The following is a 10,000-nucleotide window of genomic DNA, read 5'->3' as shown; positions in this document are numbered from 1 at the left end:
AAGGTGTCATTGTTACAGTGTAATTATATATTTAAGTACTGAGTAATATTAAGCAACTACATGTACTTACTATAGAGTTAGGTTAGGATTAGGGTTTTGTTAAGGGTTAATTATGCATAATTTTCTGTTATTACTATGGTAACGTGTAACAAGGACACTGTAAAATAAAGTGTTGCCATAATAACTAACCCTGAACATAACCTTAACGCGTCTAGTTACCTGTGAGCATGTCTGTGTTCCCACAGCCCTATATTCCCACAGCCCTATGTTCCCACAGCCCTATGTTCCCACAGCCTTATGTTCCCACAGCCTTATGTTCCCACAGCCCTAACCGTAACATACCTAACCCTACCCCTCACAGGAGGGAGACTTGTCTGGGATGTAATTGGGCTATCCCTGTACCAGCACAAGCACTAAAACCTACCCTTCATAGGGGACATAGTTAAAGGGATAGTTCACTTTGAAATTAAATGTTGGTATGTTTTAGCTTACCTCAAGAGCATCCAAGATGTAGGTGTCTTTTTTTCCACAGTAGTTTCAATTTTGATATTTTTAGGTCAAACCGTTCTTGTCTGTCAGTCATATAATGCAGGTCTATGGTCACTGTCTCAAAGAGCATGCACAGAGTCCAAATTAAAACAATCCCCCATCGTCCAAATTAAACAATTCCCCATCGTAAGTACACATTGATGGCCTAAGACACGAAACGAGCGGTTTGTGTGAGAAAACGAACAGTATTTATATCGTTTTTACCTCTTGAACACAGCCACGTCCAAATGATCTGAGAGCGCGGGCGGGTATAGATATATACACTAGATGTCGCATTGGCTACTGCGAAACTGTAGCCAATGCGACATCTAGTGTATATATCTATGCACCAGTCTGCGTACACGTCAGATCAGATCACTCGGACATGGCTGTGTATAAGAGGTAAAAACGATATACTGTTCGTTTTCTCACACAAACCGCTCGTTTCGTGTCTTAGGCCATCAATGTGTACTTACGATGGGGAATTGTTTAATTTGGACTTCTCTGTGCATGCTCTGTGAGACAGTGACCATCGACCTGCATTATATGACTGACAGACAAGAACGGTTTGACCTAAAAATATCAAAATTGAAACTACTGCGGAAAAAAAGACACCTACATCTTGGATGCCCTTGAGGTAAGCTAAAACATACCAACATTTTATTTCAAAGTGAACTATCCCTTTAAAGGAGAGAACATAGGACTGTGGGAACATAGGGCTGTGGGAACATAGGGCTGACCCCAGTTAGGGAAATATTACCCAGTACGTTCTCAGGTAAATACACTGTACATTTACTGTAAAATAAAGTGAAACCTGTCAAGCGATCTGTGTAACTCTGCGTTTCTCGGGTAAAGCTTGTGTAAAAGTCAGATTATGTATCTCTGTGTAAAGCTGACATTGGTGTCCTCCTGACCGTCAGACTCACAGGACGGCGTCTGCGCTCCTGCCTGGCCAATAAACAGCAGCATTAATGGGAGTTAAAGCCTGTTTTGCATAATTTATTCCATTTTCCTGTGTAATTGTGCTTTAGTGAAGCGAGCGTCCGCTTTAGAGATCTCAGTCTCTCGTTCCTGCGAACACACACTCACACACTCGCCGGTAAACACTGCGATCATGTTGGGTTTGATTCGAGTCAGAAGATGTCTGTCATTATTGACCTGCATGGCGTTATAAACCTCGACGACTAACATCACTGGACATCATTTTAATTCATCGCATAAACACACACTGAGACACTCCTTTAGTGTTCGACAAAAGAACGAGTAAATGACAGAATGATGATTAAGAGCTTTAATCATGTGTTTAGACCTGATGTGTGTGTGTGTGTGTGTGTGTGTGTGTGTGTGTGTGTGTGTGTGTGTGTGTGTGTGTGTCTCTGTGTCTCTGTGTGTGTGTGTGTGTGTGTGTGTGTGTCTCTGTGTCTCTGTGTGTGTGTGTGTGTGTGTGTGTGTCTGTGTCTCTGTGTCTCTGTGTGTGTGTGTGTGTGTGTGTGTGTGTGTGTGTGTGTCTGTGTCTCTCTCTGTGTGTGTGTGTCTGTGTCTCTGTGTCTCTGTGTCTCTGTGTGTGTGTGTGTGTGTGTGTGTGTGTGTGTGTGTCTGTCTCTGTGTCTCTGTGTGTGTGTGTGTGTGTGTGTGTGTGTGTGTGTGTCTGTCTCTGTGTCTCTGTGTGTGTGTGTGTGTGTGTGTGTGTCTGTCTCTGTGTCTCTGTGTGTGTGTGTGTGTGTCTGTCTGTCTCTGTGTCTCTGTGTGTGTGTGTGTGTGTGTGTGTGTGTGTGTGTGTGTGTGTGTGTCTGTCTCTGTGTCTCTGTGTGTGTGTGTGTGTGTGTGTGTGTGTGTGTGTCTGTCTCTGTGTCTCTGTGTGTGTGTGTGTGTGTGTGTCTGTCTCTGTGTCTCTGTGTGTGTGTGTGTGTGTGTGTGTCTGTCTCTGTGTCTCTGTGTGTGTGTGTGTGTGTGTGTCTGTCTGTCTCTGTGTCTCTGTGTGTGTGTGTGTGTGTGTGTGTGTGTGTCTGTCTCTGTGTCTCTCTCTCTCTGTGTGTGTGTGTGTGTGTGTGTGTGTGTCTCTGTGTGTGTGTGTGTGTGTGTGTGTGTGTGTGTGTGTGTGTGTGTGTGTGTGTGTGTGTGTGTGTGTGTGTGTGTGTGTGTGTGTGTGTGTGTGTGTGTGTGTGTGTGTGTGTGTGTGTGTGTCTGTCTGTCTGTCTCTGTGTGTGTGTGTGTGTGTGTGTGTGTGTGTGTGTGTGTGTGTCTGTCTCTGTGTCTGTCTCTGTGTCTCTCTCTGTGTGTGTGTGTGTGTGTGTGTGTGTGTGTGTGTCTGTGTCTGTGTCTCTCTCTCTCTCTGTGTGTGTGTGTGTGTGTGTGTGTGTCTGTCTGTCTGTCTCTGTGTGTGTGTGTGTGTGTGTGTGTGTGTGTGTGTCTGTCTCTGTGTCTGTCTCTGTGTCTCTCTCTGTGTGTGTGTGTGTGTGTGTGTCTGTGTCTGTGTCTCTCTCTCTCTCTGTGTGTGTGTGTGTGTGTGTGTGTGTGTGTGTGTGTGTGTGTGTGTGTGTGTGTGTGTGTGTGTGTGTGTGTGTGTGTGTGTGTGTGTGTGTGTGTGTGTGTGTGTGTATGCTGGACGTCCCAGTAGGATCAGTGTTTGGGGTTAACAAGACATTTGAAATACCTGTTCAGTGATATACTGTTAATATACATTTAGATGAATATGTAAATCTGTGCTGCTCACTTTCCTCTCAATAACAACATTCTGAGTAATCGTGCAGCTCTATAACTAATGTTTAACTAGAAGAGCACAGATAGATGGATAGATGACCTGTCCGTCCTTCGTGTGAGACGTTAAACCGAGGTCCTGACTCTCTGTGGTCATTAAAGTCCCCGGATGTCCTCTGAGAAGAGTAGAGGTGTAACTCTGTCCATCCTCATCATCCTCATCATCCTCATCATCCTCATACGCTGATCGTCACAATTCACATCGTTTTATAGGTCATGTTTAATACTGAGCAGTTTTAGGGCTGGGAGATATAAAGAAATATGTTGCTGATATAAATGATACAATGTTTGAGATTTAGCCTTATTATATTTATTAATTTCCCCATCAGATAATGAGCATGACGTCTGCGTTACACTACCAGCACTGCATGGAGAGAGAGCCTATAGGCTGATAGAAGACTGTATCTCCGCATGTCACGCACGGCTCCGTAACTTTACAGCATTCATTTATGGTTCTTCATTTTTCCATTAGGATCTGTGAATAAAAACATACTCGGGATTTTACTCAAATGATGATAATTCACTGTATTTCAGTAAGACTCAGTCTGTATTTCAGTAAGTGTTTGATTTGATTTTAAAGCAAAACCACGCGTGGCAAATAAGACAATAATAGGAGACCAAATAACACAAGCCCTGGCCATTTTTTTTATTTTATTTTTTTTATTAATAACCCTGCAGAGCTGAAAAGTTAAAACAGCTTATTAGAAGCCTTTAAAAACTGAACCATACAGAACCAGTATCGGCCTTCATGTTTTATTAACTGGTAAGCAACAAGGAAAAATTAGTTTGCCATTAAAACAGTTTATTTGCACTTTGTGCCAAAAAATACAAGCATTGCTCGTTAAAGCCACACTAAGTAGAAATTGTGTTTTTGTCAAACAGTGACCCCTAGAGTCGCTGTGGAATACTTGCACTGTCGTAAATATATTATATTATAACGTTTTTACATGATTGCAGCTAAATCACAAGTAAATAGTCTATAGTCTAGGCCTACTGTATAATTTAATTTGTGTTGTTTTTATTGGAATGGAAACATTACAAAATGCCAGATAACATCAATTAAGTTAAATGTACGTCGCATTATTTCATAACATTGGCCGTTATGATGTCATTAGACATGATTATTGCAATTTATCATAATAGTTTGCAGATTGTGCTCGTTTACACTATTTACAACCTCTACGTTAGGCTTATTTATGATAATTATGTGAGATATTGAAAGCTGTTCTCATGATAATCGCAGGAATCAACAGCGTCGTCTGATATCCCTCAGGACTACGTGATAAATACACCTCACAACACCTGAGTTCAGCTGGCAAACTAATTCGTGAGGCATAGCTATCTGATTTATCAAAACGATTCCATTTACACCTGGTCACATAAATGTATTTTTGCGAAACGGATTTAAATTCGATCTTCAATTCCCGCACTATATGCAGATTTAATGGAGTGCACGTCACCGAAAGCAACAGATATGAGCTGCATTTTATAGATCATCAGCTAAAATTTCTAAATCAAAGACCGCAATAAGAGAGAGCAGTAACAGCCCTGGTAAGATCATTTCGTTTCTTTACTTTTAATGATGAAGATTGTGTGTTAAGCGTCTGCGACTTACTTTCACTTTGATTTGCGATAGTTTGCACGTTGCCTTGATGCAGTTGCTCATCTGCGGTGATGCGTGTTCCAGCGCGTCATCATATCTGGATATAACATATAGCCTATACAACGCTCTCACACGTTTTTTTTTTATTTTTATTTTTTTTTTAGCATTTTTGGGAGGAGTACAATTTACATATGTGTTTTCAACAACCATATGCATTTACACTTGTCCAGTTTCGTCTGGAATGCGTCTCAGATCTCCTCCTGAAGTGGTTTGAGGGATCGGATTCAAATCCGTCTCAAATGCGTTTCGGAGGGCATTTAAACCTGGACTTTTCACGATCGGATAGCTATCCGATCTGAGAAAATGCATGAAGTGGCCAGGTGTAAACAACCCCCATGACAAAAACATACGCACGAAAGCCGAAAACAAACGCTGGTTGGCCTCTCACCTCCAAATTTGACGAAGTGGTGGGGGAAGTGACGTATGCCGTAAAGCAGTCGAATTTTGTAGTTCTTTTTGTGCTCTGGTTACTACCCGAACCCCGAAGTTACATAGTGCCAGTAAAAGCGATACAGACCCTGTCAGGCTATGGCAGACGTGTCATTCAACCTATTGTAAGTCGATGTACCATCACAAGGATCTTGGAAATATATTATGAAGGTTGAAAAGTTACATAGTGTTGCTTTAAAAAAAAACGGTTGTGCTTTAAAATGTAAAATCAGCTGCTTGTGTTCGGGTTTGTCCGATGTCTTCCTTTAACAGTGAATTATCATCATTTGTGTAAAATCCCGAGTTTGAGCTGATCCACCGATCCTGATGGATGAAGAAGCCGAGTGAGTGACGCGCTAATGTCAAACAGTGCTGTTAGCCTGACGTACACTGAGCTGCGATTACAGTTAGCATTTAATATTTCTTTGATACGGCCAAATCATTCGCTAAATAGTACATAAAGGAATGCGCATGTTCAGGCACCCTAACCCTAACCAAAGATTGCTTTGTTTTAACACCTTTTTGGACATTTTATGTTTATTTCCTTTAATAAGTGCCTCTTAAGGCCTGACACCACTCCTGACACCACTCCCACTGTGTCTGTCGTTTGCTCCTCCCGCCACGATAGATAGATAGATAGATAGATAGATAGATAGATAGATAGATAGATAGATAGATAGATAGATAGATAGATAGATAGATAGATAGATAGATAGATAGATAGATAGATAGATAGATAGATGGATGGACGGAGGGACGGACGGACGGACGGACGGACAGAGTCCAGACCGGATGTTTTAAGTGATTAAAGATGATTCCAGTGAACATGACGGAACAGAATGGGATTATTGGGATTAAATGCAAAGGTCAAACCTGTGTGAGCGTGTGTGTGTGTGAGAGCGTGTGAGAGCGTGTGTGAGCGTGTGAGTGTGTGTCTGTATGTGTGTGTGTGTGTGTGTGTGTTTATATTATGTGCATATGTGCTTCCATGGTCCAGAAAGCTAAAACATCTGCATGTACCTCTGGATCAGGATGAAGATGTCAGATATGACAGAGAGAGAGCAGATTTGCTGGTAGAGAGAGAAACACAAGCGAGTGCTTCATCTCTTCATCTCAGAACACAGTTACGAGTGTGTGTTCAGGAGAGAGACCGCTGGGACTCGCGGATGAAAGGAAACACTGGGTCTGATGTGATGATTATTATCCTGCGCTGAGGCTCAGGTCAGACAGTCACGATACGAGCCTCAAAACTCATTTATAACCTGTAAATATTACACACACTCGTGATGATGAGATTCACTTCTGAAGACTGAACTCCTCACACCAGCTGTCACACACACATGTCCTCATCTCTTCATTACGGGCTGTCACCATGGTTACCGTGTGTCTGGTCAGCTTATCGATCTCTGAGTCTCACATACACACACACACGCTCACACACACACGCTCTCACACACACACACACACACACACACACACACACACACACACACACACACACACACACATATACAGACAGCATGTGAGGCTTCTGGATCATGGAATCTAGTGAAAACACATACAGTATGCACGTAATATAAGCGTCCCTAAGCTTTGATAAACAGATCCATTCTGTTGTAAAGAATAGTTTTTATCGGCTTAGATTGATTTCTAAGATAAAACCCTTTCTTAGTTTTAAAGATTTGGAGGTCGTCGTTCATGCTTTTATCACGTCAACACTGGACTAAGTGTGACCAAGCTTTTTCAGTTGTGGAACAGTTTCCCCTTCATATCCGGAGGGCTCAAACTATAGAAATGTTTAAGTCTCAGTTGAAAACGCCGTGCTATTAGCAGATGACTACTCTGAATGTTGTCCAGGGAGGTCCGAGACTTATAACAGAGTAGTCTGAATCATCGGGGACCAGAAGTGTCGGGTCCTAGGATGTTATATACTGCATACAGTGATTAGTGCAGAGGGCCACCGTGGGGAGCCTCAGATATACATAGGTCTGGACCCGTAGGAGCCAGGGTCCTAAATGGAGAGGACTCGTGTCTGCAAGGCAGGAACCTCTAAGTTGTAGAATTGAGCAAATGTGGACAGTGCAGACCAGCCGGCCGCCGCACAAATGTCTTCTATAGGTACTCCACTGGACCATGCCCAAGAGGAAGCCATGCCTCTTGTAGAGCGGGCTCTTACACCTATGGGGCACGGAAGGCCCACAGAAGCGTAGGCCAGAGAGATAGCATCCACTATCCATCGTGACAGTCTATGTTTCGTGACCGGAGAACCCTTGGTGCGGCCACACAAACACGGGGCAGAACACTCCAAATAAATTCTCAAAGCCCTAACGGGACAGAGCATGTATGCGTCACTATCGTCTTCCAAAGAGGGAAGAGCTGATAGGGAGATAGCCTGGGCTCTGAACGGGGTTGAGAGCACTTTAGGTATATATCCATGCCTTGGTTTAAGGACGACTCTGGCGTCATTAGGCCCGAACTCAAGACAGGAAGCGCTCGTGGAGAGTGCTTGCAAATCCCCAACTCTTTTAACCGTCGCTAGTGCTAGCAGGAGAGCGGTTTTGAGAGAGAGGGGCTTCAGATGAGGAGGTGTGAGAAGGGAGGTCCCCTTGAGGCCCTGAAGGACCGTGGACAGGTCCCAAGCCGGCACCGAAGGTGGCCGAGGTGGGTTAAGCCTTCTGGCTCCTCTTAGGAAACGAACAATCAGGTCGCTTTTACCCAAGGAAGAACCAGCCACGGGGGAGTGGAAAGCTGCTATAGCTGCCACGTACACTTTGAGCGTGGAGGGGGAACGGCCCGTGTCCAGCAGCTCTTGAAGAAACGTGAGTACCCTCGGTACGTCACAGTCATGTGGGTCCAAGTTCCGAGCTGAGCACCAGCTGGTGAACACTGACCATTTGAGATGGTAGAGGCGTCTAGTAGACGGTGCTCTAGCCTCCATTATGGTGTTCAGGACTCCCTCTGGGAGGTCCTGGGGTACCCGTTGAGGGGCCATGCATGGAGGGCCCACAGGTCGGGACGGGGGTGTCAGATTGTCCTGTGCGTCTGAACAGACGCACTCGAGCGATCTTCGGGGTGGTCCGGCCGCAGCGGGACATGGCCCCCTTTCTTCGCTGGTTAGGATGGCTTCCAAGGCTCATGGTCCAGCGTGAGCTTTGGCCGCGGGCCCTGGCGTTTGGGGTGCGGGTAACGCATAAGTTATAAGTAATAACTTAGTTTTCTCTATCTCACTCTCTTCTACACTGGTGTCAGTTGTGTGAGGGTGTGTGTCTAAGAGTGTGTAGTCATGCCTTCATTTGCTAGGCTAAATGTGTTTATGTATGTATGTTTTAATTATAACTGTGAAGCACTTTGGGCAACAACATTGCTATTAAACGTGCTATATAAATAAATAAAAGTTGAAGTTGAAACACGATCGTCTCCTGATGTGAAGCTGAAGTGTCTCAGTGTGAGAGTTTAGTTTACAGATCACACACACACACTGTCTGTTTGCTTTATTGGACATGCGGAGTGTGTCGTTCTGTCAGTCGTTCCATTTAAATTCTGATGAAATCCTGACAGGTTTCTTCTGTTGCGTCTTCTTCAGCGTGTCAGAGACAGGACAGGCTTCATCTCTCCACACTCGCTCTGCCCCGGATCCGCTGTCCTCCTTTTGGCTTCATAACACTCTCTCTAAACGCTGTTCCATATGGAAGAGAGATGGAGACGAGGAGGATGATGGATGAATGACACTGAAGCGCTCGAGTTTCACACACACTCTCTCACACACACGCACACACACGCGCACACACACACACACACACACACACACACACACACACACACACACAATGACGGCTGATCGACACTGAAGATTCACCGTCTCCTCTGTCGTTTTCTGCTCTGATTTTGGGGGAAATCTGCAATTCTGCAGAATGATTTTAACATGTTAAGCTGAGCTGAAGTCCTTTGCTTCACACACACACACACACACACACACACACACACACACACACACACACATGTTCTGATGTTTTGTGTCGTTGACGTGTTATCAGGATTCTGTTTCAGTCAAGTTAAACTTTTAGAAACTCATCTCCGCTCTTGAACGCAGAAGCATGTCTTTCATGAACTCAAATATTGCAAAAGTGATGTGTGTGTGAATGGCGTTGGTTGTGTGTGAATGGCGTTGGTTGTGTGTGAATGGCGTTGGTTGCGTGCGGTGAAGAAGGGTTTGTCACGCTGAGCGCTGAAGTATCGTCTCCTCACACACCACACAAAGACACAGAGAGAATGAGCTGCTTCTCAGCAGGTATAAATTAGCATTTGAATTACCAGCGGTTTATGCCCTTCATGCCGCCGCTGCGGAGGGTTGAGGATTCCTGCTAAACACACACACACACACTCTCTCTCACACACACACACACACACACACACACACACACACACACACACACACACACACACACACACACACACACACACACGCACACGCACACACAGACACTCACTCACACAACCACACACAGACACACACACACTCACACTCATATACACACACTCGCACACACACTCGCACACACACACGCACACACAGACACTCACTCACACAACCAGACACAGACACACACACACACACACACACAC

The 10,000-nt window shown here is 44.5% G+C and overlaps 1 protein-coding gene across 2 annotated transcripts in view; it reads left to right on the top strand.

Moving 5' to 3' along the window:
* The window catches only part of dcc (DCC netrin 1 receptor), a 254,731-nt gene that overhangs the window by 83,620 nt on the left and 161,111 nt on the right, over positions 1 to 10,000 (top strand). The window lies entirely within an intron of this gene.

This window comes from Leuciscus leuciscus, assembly GCF_965113295.1.
Source record: "Leuciscus leuciscus genome assembly, chromosome: 5".
NCBI lineage: Eukaryota > Metazoa > Chordata > Actinopteri > Cypriniformes > Leuciscidae > Leuciscus > Leuciscus leuciscus.
The sequence above is the reverse complement of the archived record's forward strand: the minus strand, read 5'-3'. Positions and strand labels throughout refer to the sequence as shown.